The sequence below is a fragment of the Salmo trutta genome, unplaced genomic scaffold (genome assembly GCF_901001165.1).
Source record: "Salmo trutta unplaced genomic scaffold, fSalTru1.1, whole genome shotgun sequence".
NCBI classification, from domain to species: domain Eukaryota; kingdom Metazoa; phylum Chordata; class Actinopteri; order Salmoniformes; family Salmonidae; genus Salmo; species Salmo trutta.
In genome coordinates, this window is record NW_021822813.1 from 37440 (window position 1) to 54078 (window position 16639).

Below are 16639 nucleotides of genomic sequence, written 5' to 3' on the forward strand. Positions count from 1 at the left end.
ATCTGACACTAAATACACAAGATGGACACCAGAGTAAAGAAATAAATGTTATTATTACATAAAAATGGATTAAAACCTTGTCATGTTTATAACTTGGGAAGTATTCATTTCAGTTTAAAAAATACTTTTCTTAATAGTTCATGTTTATATACATACATTTATGTAAGATTTCATTGTTTTCCTACTATAAAATACGATTCATACATTTATGCGTATTCTATTACAATGACACAGTACTTTCAGATAATTAAAAAAGTGTTGACAGTTTTATGAATATCATAATTTATATCCAAATAGTTCAACAGTGTCTATAGAAAGACTCATCAGTCATGTTTCATGATGGAACATTACACTTCTATTACATCACTGTCCCAATGTCAAGAGAATCTAAAGTTCCACTTCTTTACTCTTTTTACAACACTGGTGTCTCTTTAGATGTCCTGACTAACTGAAACTCTTCCCACACTAAGAGCAGTGGAACAGCTTCTCTCCTGTGTGAGTGAGCTGGTGTGTTCTGAGATGACTCCCTGTAGTGAAACTCTTCCCACACTGAGAGCAGTGGAACGGCTTCTCTCCCGACTGAGTGAGCTGGTGTCTGGTGAGATTACTCCCTGTAGTGAAACTCTTCCCACACTGGGAGCAGTGTTTTGATCGTGGCTTGTCTGTCTCCCTCTGTTTCCTGGTGGGAGCTGGGTTGGAGGAACTTAATGTGGTTCCATGGTGCTGTGAGCTGCTGAAGGAGATGAGATTCTCTGATCTGATCTCTCCACTCCTCAACAGTCTGACATACTCATCATGGTGACATCTCTTTATGTGCTTCTGGAGGAAGATCTGAGAGATGAAGGAGAACGGACAGCCAGAGCATGAGAAGATCTGGAACTGGGACGACTCAGCGTTCACATCTGAGAGAGATGAAGGGGAGAGAGAAAGAGCGAGTAATTAAAAGAAGAGAAACCAAGATCACAACGTTCATGATCATTATTCTTCCAGACAACTTGACATGAACAGAGAAAACTCAGGACCAGTGTGATAATACATATATTTAAAATCAATGATGAGTTTATTAGTAATAATGAGTATTAATGAGCAATAATGAGTATTAATGAGAAATAATTCAGCAATCATGAGTATTATTGAGTAATACTGTCATAATAATGAGTATTGATGGGTAATAATGAAGTAATAAGGAGTAATAAGGAGTATTAATGGGTATTACTGAGTATAAATGAAGTAATAGGAGGTAAAAAGAAAATTAATGTAAGAGGAGTGAACAGAGGAGGACAAAGTAAGGGCAGAGAGAGAGGGATGAGAGAGGAGGAAGAGGGGAGAAATAACCTTTAGCAGAGCTCTTTTTGTCCCAGAGGTAGTCGAAGACAATGCCCAGGTCTCTGGCGTACTCCTCTCCGTACCAAACCAACAACTCCTCTCCAGCAGCGGTACAGAATCCCTCCTCTGTACTGGAAGGACACCAGATTCTGTTCTTCATGACGAGCACAGTTCACATATCTGAGAGAAAGAGATGGAGAGACAGAGAAAGAGAGAGAGCATTAGGGGCTTAATTATGTACAAGAGATTGAGGTCATCAACTATCAAATATAGTATGAAACAGGTAGGTGCAGTGGTTCCTCGCAATGGCGGAATGATGCAATTTACCACAATCTACCAACAGCTACCACAAAGTGTTTCGGCATAAAGCTCAAAACTTTTAATTGAGGAACCACTGTAGGTACAGAGAGAAACAGAAGGAGGAAGAGGACTGTTAGACTTCCTCTGTATTTCAGTGCTGCTCACCTCATCCAGTTGGAGTGAGTGTCTCTCCCAGCATCGATATAGTCGTCCCAGTGTCTACTCTTGTAGATCTGAGGAAAACAACTATTCATATTTACACTTTTGATCAGGTTGAAAAAAATGTAAGCACAGCCCACACGCGCACGCACACGCGCACACACACACACACACACACACACACACACACACACACACACACACACACACACACACACACACACACACACACACACACACACACACACACACACACACACACACACACTTCTCTCACCACCCAGGAGTAGCCACTCTCCATGGCTTGGTCCTTGTCTGTGAGCTCTCTTTAGTGGGCTCCTGCAGGCACAGTGTTTCCTTGGTTGAACACCCCTAGTCCTGCTTCAGGGATGCTTGATGTCCTGATCTCCAGGCCGGACGGCAGGGTGAGTCTGGCCCTGTCAGAGACTCCTAGAGGGACAGGGATGTCAGGGACGAAGAGGGGAGGACCATGGATCCCACACTCCTCCATGAAGAAAGACTTGCAGTCCTCACAGTCTGGGAGAGAAAAAGAGAAACAGAACATGTTAATAAACGTCAGTTATTATGATGATGATGATGAAGACATGCATTCAAAATGTAAAAAACCTGTGTGGTTGAGAGAAAGAGAGCACACAAAAAACTATACATACTTCAGCTTAAACATCAGCGCCACAGGTAAGCTGTGAACGGTCTGAGAGACAAGGCAAAAAGGGCCTTCTACGCCATCAAAAGGAACATAAAATTTGACATACCAATTAGGATCTGGCTAAAAATATTTGAATCAGTAATAGAACCCATTGTCCTTTACGGTTGTGAGGTCTGGGGTTCGCTCACCAACCAAGAATTCATAAAGTGGGACAAACACCAAACTGAGACTGCATGCAGAATTCTGCAAAAAAATAAAAAATACAGAGTAAAACACCAAATAATGCAGAGCAGAATTAGGCAGATACCCTCTAAAATCCAGAAAATAGGCGTTAAATTCTACAACCACCTACAGAGATGAACCCTAAGCAAGCTGGTCCTAGGGCTCTGTTCACAAACACAATTGTATTTTTATTTAACTAGGTAAGTCAGTTAAGAACAAATTCTTATTTACAATGACTGCCTACCGGGGAACAGTTAACTGCCTTGTTCAGGGGGAGAACAACAGATTTTTACCTTGTCAGCTCGGGGATTCAGTTACTTGCCCAATGCTCTAACCCCTAGGCTACCTGCACCCCCACAAACAGACTCCACAGAGCCCAAGGACAGCAACACAATTAGACCCAAACAAATCATGAGAAAACAAAAAGATAATTACTTGACACATTGGAAAGAATTAACAAAAAAACTGAGCAAACTAGAATGCTATTTGGTCTTAAACAGAGAGTACAGTGGCAGAATACCTGAACACTGACTGACTATGTACAGACTTTTGAGAAAGGCCACCGTATGCAGACATGGCTCTCAAGAGAAGACTGGCTATGTGCACACTGCCCACAAAATGAGGTGGAAACTGAGTGGCACTTCCTAACCTCCTGCAAAAATGTATGACCATATTAGAGAGACATATTTCCTTCAGATTACACAGACCCACAAAGAATTTGAAAACAAATCCAATTTTGATAAACTCCCATATCTATTGGGTGAAATACCACAGTGTGCCATCACAGCAGCAAGATGTGTGACCTGTTGCCACAAGAAAAGGGCAACCAGTAAAGAACAAACACCATTGTAAATACGACCCATATTTATGTTGATTTACTTTCCCTTTGGTACTTTAACTATTTGTACATCATAAAAACACTGTATATAGACATAATATGACATTTGAAATGTCTCTATTCCTTGAGAGAGTGACTCACAGAGGTAGTGATCATCTTTGGGGACCTCCTCCTCTGTGTAAGTGATTCTTGGTCTGTCTCTCAGGTTTCTGCTGCGCTTGTATGTGTTCAGCTCTGCTTTCTGCCTTTCCAGCCACTCTCTCTTAGACAGGCCTGGAAGCCAAATGAAACAAATGGGTTTTAAATCACCATATAAAACTCTAACAGTCTATTCTTGTCTGTCTCTGTTACCTGATACCTAGCTACATTACCGAGCTAACAAATTATTCTCAATATAACCGATAACATAGCAATGTTGTACAATGTTGAGCCTGTTATTCTTGCTAGCCAGCTAAATTTACCTGCCTTTTGAAATCGTTGTTTGAAAAAACTTTCAACTGAGGTAAATTGTGAGAACAACTGAGCACGTCCAATGGACCGCGAGACAACTTCTGGCGCCAAACATACAACCGCGGGAAAGAGGGTTGAAAATCACTGACTAAACTCTCTCTGCCCAGTTTCCCCTAGTGGTGCATGATGCCGGGATTTCTGGAGTCGACTCCGACTTCAGTGGTTGGATTCATTGGAGTTGACTCTTGTTCGACTCTCAGAACATGCTGAAGCGAATGCCCACACACACGCACAACCACCCCAACATTGCAGAGTCCAACTAGGAATACTGCGTTTACGTTCTTGAGGACTGACATGGGCATGATGCTGACCATTTGCCTATAAAATGTGTATTTTGTTTGAATATAGGGGGTGAAATGTAGGAACTATAATTTGTCATGGATATTTCTGCTGTGCTCTGCTTTGACGGCTCCCATGAGATGATGCTGTGATAAGCCTATTATTTGTTACGTTATAGCCCTATTCGGACGGATATTACTAGAGACGTTGGTTTTGTAATTATTATCCAAGCATGTGCGTTATTCCAGATGATTTTCACACAGTATTAGTTTTCCAAACTGCCCCCTGTAATTCTTAATTTGTTGTAATTCAATGCTTGTGTTCCTACCTCCAACAATTGAATTGACCCTGGAGGATTTTATTGTAGGCGTGAATATATTTTCAACATCATGTCTAGACGATAATAGGCTACACTGATAACTTGTGCTTGGCAGCCAAAGGTCTCCCCATAATATTTAAATTGATGATGTGATGAAGTGTGATCATAATCATTATTTTAGTGATCCATCCGTGGTAGACGTCCTTCCTAATAACAATGCCCCCCATCCTGCTGATTTGAGCAGCTGAACCGTATTTGCACTAGATACATATTACCAAGATAGAGCCCATGTGCACGGTTCTGACTGTCTCTCGGCTTGCCCCGAGAGACTATGAAAACGCTAGTGTGTGTTTGGTCTTCGGTCTGTTGCATGTAGAATAGCTCAGCCTACTCATTGATAGCCCTTACTTTAGTGAACTTGAACGAGACATTGCAAGCCAAGATATTGCGAAATACAGCATTGCATATAGCCTATATCTTTTGATTACCGATGCACGGTTCTGACTGTCTGCCTGGTGGCCGAGATGCCTACAAATGCCTGGCTAATGCCCCTTCCATCTCTCTCTCATGCTACCTCGCTCTTCCTTTGTTGTAAAATGCAAGAGTTTGTGTTGTCTAAATAGACTACAGAAAATAGTTTCCTTCCTAAAGAAATCGAAGCTTGACACCCAGAAATGGGAGTTGACACCCTGGTGTCGACTGGCAAGGAATCTATTATTTTGGAGTCGACTCAGTTGTTAACTGTCTTGCTCAAGGGCAGAACAGCAGATTTTCCCACATTGCCTGCTCAGGGATTTGAACCAGAGACCTTCTGGTTACTGACCCAACACTCTTAAAACCACTTGGCTACCTGTCGTCCCCAGACAAACACAGGGAGGGGGAGGGAGGAGTGGAGAGAGAGAGAGAGAGAGAGAGAGAGAGAGAGAGAGAGAGAGAGAGAGAGAGAGAGAGAGAGAGAGAGAGAGAGAGAGAGAGAGAGAGAGAGAGAGAGGAGAGAGAGAGAGAGAGAGAGAGAGAGAGAGAGAGAGAGAGAGAGAGAGAGAGAGAGAGAGAGAGAGAGAGAGAGAGAGAGAGAGGCCTGCCTGTACAGGGTGTATCCATCAGGTGTGGCAGTAGGTTGGTAGGCTGGATGGATAGCTCTTGTCTTCACTTCCACAGCGCCCACCTACCACACACACACAGGCACAAAACATACAAAATGAGGGATAGAGAGAAAGGTAGAGAGCAAGGAGAGTCAAAGAGAGAGAAAGTGATGAGAAGTTGGTGTAAGAGCCCAGCCCTGTAGGCAAAAAGGCAATATCCGTCAGCATTGCATTAATTATAGTCTGTATTCATTAGAGTGTCCCCCGGGGGCCCGGGTTATGATACAGGCCCCAATTAAGCCTGTGGTGAGCCTGGGTCGGACAGGGAGCGATGGGAGGAATACGGAAGTATACAGGGATGAAATGCCTTCATCAGCCCTTTTCTTACCTATGCATAGTCACTTCGCCCCCACCTACATGTACAGATTACCTCAACTAGCCTGAACCCCTGCACACTGACTCATTATTGTTATTCTTATTGTGTTACTTTTATTATTTCTTTTTATTTTAGTCTACCTGGAAAATATTTTCTTCTTCTTGAACTGCACTTTTGGTTAAGGGTTTATAAATTAACATTTCACGGTAAAGTCTACACTTGTTGTATTCGGCGCATGTGACAAATAAAATTAGATTTGATTGGGGGGCGTGTAATCTAGTGCTCTGATGTGAATCGGGGCTGTGTAATCTGGTACTGTGATGTGAATGGGGGCTATGTAATCTGGTGCTGTGATGTGAATGGGGGCAGTGTAATCTGGTGCTGTGATGTGAATGGGGGCCGTGCAATCTGGTGCTGTGATGTGAATTGGGGCAGTGTAATCTGGTGATCTATAAATCTTTGCTAGGTTAAGCTCCGCCTTATCTCAGCTCACTGGTCACCATAGCAATACCCACCCGTAGCACGCGCTCAAGCAGGTATATTTCACTGGTCATCCCCAAAGCCAACACCTCCTTTGGACCCTCTCCTTCCAGTTCTCTGCTGCCAATGACTGGAACGAATTGCAAAAATCACTGAAGTTGGAGACTTATATCTCCCTCACTAACTTCAAGCATCGGCTGTCAGAGCAGCTTACCGATCGCTGCAGCTGTACACAGCCCATCTGTAAATAGCCCATCTGTCACGCCCTGACCTTAGAGATCCCTTTTATTCTCTATTTGGTTAGGTCAGGGTGTGACTAGGGTGGGCAATCTATGTTTTCTATTTCTTTGTTGGCCGGGTATGGTTCTCAGGGAGCTGTCTATCGTTGTCTCTGATTGGGGATCATACTTTAGGCAGCCTTTTTCCACCTTTAGTTTGTGGGATCTTGTTTTTGGTACTGTGCTGCATGCCCTACTGAATGTTACGTTTTCGTTTGTATTTGTTTTTGTTTCGGTGTTCATTTAATAAATTAAAATGTATGGCTACCACGCTGCACCTTGGTCTAATCCTTCCATCAACGAACGTAACAGAAGATCCCACCACAAAGGGACCAAGCAGCGTGGCCAGGAGAAACAGACATCCTGGACATGGGAAGATATCTTGGACGGAAAGGATTCCTGGACGTGGGAAGAGATCCAGGCAGGAATGGATCGCCTTCCATGGGAGCAGACGGAGGCAGCGAGGGAGGATCAACGGCGACTCTGAAGTTCATGACCACGACGGAAGCCCGAGAGGCAGCCCCCAATTTTTTTTGGGGGGGGGGGGGGGCACACGGGGTGGTTGGCGGAGCCAGGTTTCAGACCAGAGCCAACTCCCCGCACTCGCTTTAAGGAGCGTGTGACCAGTCAGGCACCATGTTTTGCGGAGATACGCAATGTGTTTCCAGTGCGCATCCACAACCCGGTGCGTTCTGTGCCAGCTCCTCGCACTTGCCGTGTGAAAGTGAGCATCCAGCCAGGACGGGTTGTGCCGGCTCAGCGCTCCTGGTCTCCAGTATGCCTCCTCGGTCCAGGATATCCTGCGCCAGCTCTACGCACTGTGTCGCCAGTGCCCCTTCACAGTCCTGTGCCAGCGCCCCGCACTTGCCGGGCTAAAGTGAGTATCCAGCCAGGACGGGTTGTGCCAGCTCTACGCTCCAGACCTCCAGTGTGCCTCCATGGTCCAGTATATCCTGCACCGGTTCTACGCACCAGGTCTCCAGTGCGCCTCCACAGCCCAGTACGTCCTGTGCCTGCTCCTCGCACTCTTCCTGAAGTGCGTGTCCCCAGTCAGGTACGTCCTGTGCCTGCCCCCCGCACTCGCCCTGAGGTGCGTGTCACCAGTCTGGTGCCACCTGTCCCGGCTCCACGCACCAGGCCTCCAGTGCATCTTCACAGTCCAGAGCTTCCGGCGACAGTACCCAGTCCAGAGCTACCAGCGACAGTACCAATGTCCAGAGCTTCCGGCGAGAATTCCCAGTCCAGAGCATCCGACGACAGTTCCCAGTCCAGAGCTTCCGGCGATGTTTCACAGTCCGGAACCTCCAACGACAGTCCACAGTCCGGAACCTCCTGATACGGTCCTGTTAAAGGAATTTTATATCTTTGATGATAATAATCAATAATCAATTCGCCTTGACTAATGCCCAAGGTTTGTAAGACAATGGGTTAAAATAATTAGGCAAGGACTCAGCTTTCTGCAAAAGGTATCTGTAGCTTTATTCAGAGAACGTTCTCAGGTCAGGATAACAAAACAGTCATTATATAGTTCTTGCTTTCTTACGCACATGCATTTACACACACTGTTGGTGACCTGCTTCCCCCACAAACTTCTCACACTCTTTATCACTCTCCCGAGCTCGCCTGTTCCTTTCCCTCAAGGTTAGAAATGCTTTGAAGCTTTTACTCCCAGGACCATCTGTCTCCTGGTGTCCCTCGTAATTGCATATACACATTTCTTTCCCTATCCCATGGTTCCTGGACTTTCCAGAACTAATCAAACTTATCTATCCCTACATTGATCATTACATTGATTATTCATTAACCATTCTGTATGACTAATAATTCATCATGGTTTATTGATTCATTTACCTTTATTAGATAATTCTCTTATCAGGTCCACAGTCCGGAACTTCCTGAGACGGTCCACAGTCCGAAACCTCCTGAGACGGCCCACAGTCCGTAACCTCCTGAGACGGCTTACAGTCCGGAACCTCCTGAGACGGTCCATGGTCCGGAACCTCCTGAGACGGTCCACAGTCCGGAACCTCTTGAGACGGTCCACAGTCCGGAACCTCTTGAGACGGTCCACAGTCCGGAACCTCTTGAGACGGTCCACGGCCCGAAGCCTCCAGTGACGATCCATGGCCGAAGCCTCCAGTGATGATCCATAGCACAAAGCCTCCAGTGATGATCCATGGCACGAAGCCTCCAGTGATGATCCATGGCCCGGAGCCTCCAGTGACGATCCATGGCCCGGAGCCTCCAGCGACGGTCTGCAGTCCAGAGTCTCCAGCGACAGTCGGCGGTTCAGAGCCTCCAGCGACGGTCGGCGGTCCAGAGTCTCCAGCGACGGTCGGCGGTCCAGAGCCTCCAGCGGGGGTTCCCAGTCCGGAACATTCTGCGGCGATCTACGGTCCGGAGTCCCCGGCGACGATCTACGGTCCGGAGTCTCCGGCGATGATCCACGGTCCGGTTCCTCCGGCGACGATCCACGGTCCGGTTCCTCCGGCGACGATCCACGGTCCGTAACTTCCGGCGACGATCCCTGCACCAGAGTCGCCACTGAAGATGGCGGATCCGCGAGTGGAGCGGGGTCTACGTCCCGCACCGGAGCCACCACAGAGGCTAGATGCCCACTCGGACCCTCCCCTATAGAGTCAGGTTTTGTGGCCGGAGTCTGCACCTTTGGGGGGGTGGGGGGTACTGTCACGCCTTGACCTTAGAGATCCCTTTTATTCTCTATTTCAGGTCAGGGTGTGACTAAGGTGGGCAATCTATGTTTTCTATTTCTTTGTTGGCCGGGTATGGTTCTCAATCACAGGCAGCGAGGGAGGATCAACGGCGACTCTGAAGTTCATGACCGTTGTCTCTGATTGGGGATCATACTTAGGCAGCCTTTTTCCACCTTTAGTTTGTGGGATCTTGTTTTTGGTACTGTGCTGTATGCCCTACTGAACGTTACGTTTTTGTTTGTATGTGTTTTTGTTTCGGTGTTCATTTAATAAATTAAAATGTATGGCTACCACGCTGCACCTTGGTCCAATCCTTCCATCAATGAACGTAACACCATCCAACCTAATACCTACCTCATCCCCATATTTGTTTTTTCTGCACACCAGTGTCTCTACTTCCACATCCTCATCTGCACATCTATCACTCCAGTGTTAATTGCTAAATTGTAATTACTTTGCCACTATGGCCTATTTATTGCCTTACCTCCTTAATTTGCACACACTGTATACAGATTTTCTATTGTGTTATTGATTGTACGTTTGTTTATCCCATGTGTAACTCTGTGTTGTTGTTTTTGTCGAACTGCGTTGCTTTATTTTGGCCAGGTCGCAGTTGTAAATGAGAACTTGTTCTCAACTGGCCTACCTGGTTAAATAAAAGTGAAATAAAAATAAATAAAATGTGAATGGGGTAGCGTTTTCTTGTGCTGTGCCACCCCCTCTGGTAGGCTGAGGTACTACAGGTAGGAAGGGTGTTAGTGTGAGAAAGATTGTCAGGGAAGGTGCTTCTGTGGACAGGTGTCTTTTATACAGGAAACAAGCTGCGGTTAGGAGCACACCGTTTAAGAGTGTGCTCCTAATCTCAGCTCGTTACCTGTATAAAAGACACCTGGGAGGCAGAAATCTTTCTGATTGAGAGGGGGTCAAATACTTATTTCCCTCATTAAAATGCAAATCAATTTATAACATTTTTGAGATGCGTTTTTCTGGATTTTGTTGTTGTTATTCTGTCTCTCACTGTTCATATAAACCTACCATTAAAATTATAGACGGATCCTTTCTTTGTCAGTGGGCAAACGTACAAAATAAGCAGGGGATCAAATACTTTTTTCCCTTACTGAATATTAGGCAAACCAGATGGCACCATTTAATTATATTTTTTATTTACGGATAGCCAGGGCGCACACTCCAACACTCAAACATAATTTACAAACAAAACATTTGTGTTTAATGAGTCCGCCAGATCAGAGACAGTAGTGATGACCAGGGAAGTTCTCTTGATAAGTGTGTGAATTGGACCATTTTCCTGTCCTGCTAAGCATTTGAAATGTACCAAGTACTTTTGGGTGTCAGAGAAAATGTATGGAGTAAAAAGTACATTATTTTCTTTAGGAATATAGTGGAGTAAAGTAAATATAAATAGTAAAGTAAAGTACAGATACCCCCAAAAATACTTTAGTGGTTCAAATTATGTTTATTTTACACCACTAGATGCCCCTAAATAGCCCAATTGGCTCTGGGTGAGTGGATACTGAAAGGCTAGAAAGCATCCATCCAAAACTACAGATGATATCACCCCTGTATAACGACCCCCACCAGAACTACAGATGATATCACCCCTGTATAACAACCCTCATCAGAACTACAGATGATATCAACCCTGTATAACAACCCCCACCAGAACTACAGATGATATCACACCTGTATAAGAGACCTCACCAGAACTACAGATGATATTTCCCCTGTATAACGACCCCCATCAGAACTACAGATGATATCACCCCTGTATAACGACCCCCACCAGAACTACAGATGATATTACCCCTGTATAACAGCCCTCACCAGAACTACAGATGATATCACCCCTGTATAACAGCCCCCATCAGAACTACAGATGATATCACCCCTGTATAACAGCCCTCACCAGAACTACAGATGATATCACCCCTGTATAACAGCCCCCATCAGAACTACAGATGATATCACCCCTGTATAACAGCCCTCATCAGAACTACAGATGATATCACCCCTGTATAACAGCCCCCATCAGAACTAAAGATGATATCACCCCTGTATAACAGCCCTCACCAGAACTACAGATGATATCACCCCTGTATAACAGCCCTCATCAGAACTACAGATGATATCACCCCTGTATAACAGCCCTCACCAGAACTACAGATGATATTACCCCTGTATAACAGCCCCCATCAGAACTACAGATGATATCACCCCTGTATAACAGCCCTCACCAGAACTACAGATGATATCACCCCTGTATAACAGCCCCCATCAGAACTACAGATGATATCACCCCTGTATAACAGCCCTCATCAGAACTACAGATGATATCACCCCTGTATAACAGCCCCCATCAGAACTAAAGATGATATCACCCCTGTATAACAGCCCTCACCAGAACTACAGATGATATCACCCCTGTATAACAGCCCCAATCAGAACTACAGATGATATCACCCCTGTATAACATCCCTCACCAGAACTACAGATGATATCACCCCTGTATAACAGCCCCAATCAGAACTACAGATGATATCACCCCTGTATAACAGCCCTCATCAGAACTACAGATGATAAAGGCGGAGGTGTTGCTAACATTTACGATAGCAAATTTCAATTTACAAAAAAAAAAACAATGACGTTTTCGTCTTTTGAGCTTCTAGTCATGAAATCTATGCAGCCTACTCAATCACTTTTTATAGCTACTGTTTACAGGCCTCCTGGGCCATATGCAGTGTTCCTTACTGAGTTCCCTGAATTCCTATCGGATCTTGTAGTCATAGCAGATAATATTCTAATTTTTGATGACTTTAACATTCACATGGAAAAGTCCACAGACCCACTCCAAAAGGCTTTCGGAGCCATCATCGACTCAGTGGGTTTTGTCCAACATGTCTCTGGACCTACTCACTGCCACAGTCATACTCTGGACCTAGTTTTGTCCCATGGAATAAAAGTTGTGGATCTTAATGTTTTTCCTCATAATCCTGGATTATCGGACCACCATTTTATTGCGTTTACAATTGCAACAAATAATCTGCTCAGACCCCAACCAAGGAAGATTAAAAGTCGTGCTATAAATTCTCAGACAACCCAAAGATTCCTTGATGCCCTTCCAGACTCCCTCTGCCTACCCAAGGACGTCAGAGGACAAGAATCAGTTAACCACCTAACCGAGGAACTCAATTTAACCTTGCGCAATACCCTAGATGCAGTTGCACCCCTAAAAATTAAAAACATCTGTCATAAGAAACTAGCTCCCTGGTATACAGAAAATACACGAGCTCTGAAGCAAGCTTCCAGAAAATTGGAACGGAAATGGCGCCACACTAAACTGGAAGTCTTCCGACTAGCTTGGAAAGACAGTACCGTGCAGTATCGAAGAGCCCTCACTGCTGCACGATCATCCTATTTTTCCAACTTAATTGAGGAAAATAAGAACAATCCGAAATTTCTTTTTGACACTGTCGCAAAGTTAACTAAAAAGCAGCATTCGCAAATGGAGGATGGCTTTCACTTCAGCAGTAATAAATTTATGAACTTCTTTGAGGAAAAGATTATGATCATTAGAAAGCAAATTACGGACTCCTCTTTAAATCTGGGTATTCCTCCAGGGCTCCATTGTCCTGAGTCTGCACAACTCTGCCAGGACCTAGGATCAAGGGAGATACTAAAGTGTTTTAGTACTATATCTCTTGACATAATGATGAAAATAATCATGGCCTCCAAACCCTCAAGCTGCATACTGGACCCTATTCCAACTAAACTACTGAAAGAGCTGCTTCCTGTGCTTGGCCCTCCTATGTTGAACATAATAAACGGCTCTCTATCCACCGGATGTGTACCAAGCTCACTAAAAGTGGCAGTAATAAAGCCTCTCTTGAAAAAGCCGAATCTTGACCCAGAAATTATAAAAAACTATCGGCCTATATCGAATCTTCCATTCCTCTCAAAAAAAATTTAAAAAGTTGTTGCGCAGCAACTCACTGCCTTCCTGAAGACAAACAATGTATACGAAACGCTTCAGTCTGGTTTTAGACCCCATCATAGCACTGAGACTGCACTTGTGAAGGTGGTAAATGACCTTTTAATGACGTCAGACCGAGGCTCTGCATCTGTCCTCATGCTCCTAGATCTTAGTGCCGCTTTTGATACCATCGATCACCACATTCTTTTGGAGAGATTGGAAACCCAAATTGGTCTACATGGACAAGTTCTGGCCTGGTTTAGATCTTATCTGTCGGAAAGATATCAGTTTGTCTCTGTGAATGGTTCGTCCTCTGACAAATCAATTGTAAATTTCGGTGTTCCTCAAGGTTCCGTTCTAGGACCACTATTGTTTTCACTATATATTTTACCTCTTGGGGATGTCATTCGAAAACATAATGTTAAATTTCACTGCTATGCGGACGACACACAGCTGTACATTTCAATGAAACATGGTGAAGCCCCAAAATTGCCCTCGCTAGAAGCCTGTGTTTCAGACATAAGGAAGTGGATGGCTGCAAATTTTCTACTTTTAAACTCGGACAAAACAGAGATGCTTGTCCTAGGTCCCAAGAAACAAAGAGATCTTCTGTTGAATCTGACAATTAATCTGGATGGTTGTACAGTCGTCTCAAATAAAACTGTGAAGGACCTCGGCGTTACTCTGGACCCTGATCTCTCTTTTGAAGAACATATCAAGACTGCTTCAAGGACAGCTTTTTTCCATCTACGTAACATTGCAAAAATCAGAAACTTTCTGTCCAAAAATGACGCAGAAAAATTAATCCATGCTTTTGTTACTTCTAGGCTCGACTACTGCAATGCTCTACTTTCCGGCTACCCGGATAAAGCACTAAACAAACTTCAGTTAGTGCTAAATACGGCTGCTAGAATCCTGACTAGAACCAAAAAATTTGATCATATTACTCCAGTGCTAGCCTCCCTACACTGGCTTCCTGTTAAGGCAAGGGCTGATTTCAAGGTTTTACTGCTAACCTACAAAGCATTACATGGGCTTGCTCCTACCTATCTTTCCGATTTGGTCCTGCCGTACATACCTACACGTACGCTACGGTCACAAGATGCAGGCCTCCTAATTGTCCCTAGAATTTCTAAGCAAACGGCTGGAGGTAGGGCTTTCTCCTATAGAGCTCCATTTTTATGGAATGGTCTGCCTACCCATGTGAGAGACGCAGACTCAGTCTCAACCTTTAAGTCTTTACTGAAGACTTATGTCTTCAGTAGGTCCTATGATTAAGTATAGTCTGGCCCAGGAGTGTGAAGGTGAACGGAAAGGCTGGAGAAACGAACCACCCTTGCTGTCTCTGCCTTGTCGGTTCCCCTCTTCCCACTGGGATTCTCTGCCTCTAACCCTTTTACAGGGGCTGAGTCACTGACTTACTGGTGTTCTTCCATGCCGTCCATGGGAGGGGTGCGTCACTTGAGTAGGTTGAGCCACTGACGTGGTCTTCCTGTCTGGGTTGGCGCCCCCCCCTTGGGTTGTGCCGTGGCGGAGATCTTTGTGGGCTATACTCGGCCTTGTCTTCGGACGGTAAGTTGGTGGTTGTAGATATCCCTCTAGTGGTGTGGGGGCTGTGCTTTGGCAAAGTGGGTGGGGTTATATCCTGCCTGTTTGGCCCTGTCCGGGGGTATCATTGGATGGGGCCACAGTGTCTTCTGATCCCTCCTGTCTCAGCCTCCAGTATTTATGCTGCAGTAGTTTATGTGTCGGGGGGCTAGGGTCAGTCTGTTACATCTGGAGTATTCTCTTGTCTTATCCGGTGTCCTGTGTGAATGTAAATATGCTCTCTCTAATTCTCTCTCTCTTTCTCTCTTTCTTTCTTTCTTTCTCTCGGAGGACCTGAGCCCTAGGACCATGCCTCAGGACTACCTGGCATGATGACTCCTTGCTGTCCCCAGTCCACCTGGCCATGCTGCTGCTCCAGTTTCAACTGTTCTGCCTGCGGCTACGGAACCCTGACCTGTTCACCGGACGTGCTTGTTGCACCCTCGACAACTACTATGATTATTATTATTTGACCATGCTGGTCATTTACGAACATTTTAACATCTTGACCATGTTCTGTTATAATATCCACCCGGCACAGCCAGAAGAGGACTGGCCACCCCTCATAGCCTGGTTCCTCTCTAGGTTTCTTCCTAGGTTTTTGGCCTTTCTCAGGAGTTTTTCCTAGGGAGTTTTTCCCAGCCACCGTGCTTCTTTCACATGCATTGCTTGCTGTTTGGGGTTTTAGGCTGGGTTTCTGTACAGCACTTTGAGATTTCAGCTGATGTACGAAGGGCTATATAAATAAATTTGATTTGATTTGATATCACCCCTGTATAACAGCCCCCATCAGAACTACAGATGATATCACCCCTGTATAACAGCCCCCATCAGAACTACAGATGATATCAGCCCTGTATAACAGCCCCCATCAGAACTAAAGATGATATCACCCCTGTATAACAGCCCTCACCAGAACTACAGATGATATCACCCCTGTATAACAGCCCCAATCAGAACTACAGATGATATCACCCCTGTATAACATCCCTCACCAGAACTACAGATGATATCACCCCTGTATAACAGCCCTCACCAGAACTACAGATGATTTCACCCCTGTATAACAGCCCCAATCAGAACTACAGATGATATCACCCCTGTATAACATCCCTCACCAGAACTACAGATGATATCACCCTTGTATAACAGCCCCAATCAGAACTACAGATGATATCACCCCTGTATAACAGCCCTCATCAGAACTACAGATGATATCACCCCTGTTCAAAACCTGTTAGGGACAGACATTCCGCTAGCGGAATGCCTCACCAATATCCAATGGTATAGAATGGCGCGAATTACAAATACCTAAAAAATGCAAAAACTTCAATTTTTCAAACATATGACTATTTTACACCATTTTAAAGACAAGAATCTCCTTTATCTAACCACATTGTCCGATTTCAAAAAGGCTTTACAACAAAATCAAAACATTAGATTATGTCAGGAGAGTACCCAGGCAGAAATAATCACACACCCATGTTTCAAGCTAGCATATATGTCACAAAAAA

General features: G+C 44.8%; 1 pseudogene; it reads right to left on the bottom strand.

The window, feature by feature from the left end:
* Nucleotides 1-339: 339 nt before the first annotated feature.
* LOC115185003 (histone-lysine N-methyltransferase PRDM9-like) overlaps nt 340-16639 on the bottom strand; it is a 34073-nt pseudogene continuing 17773 nt past the window's right edge.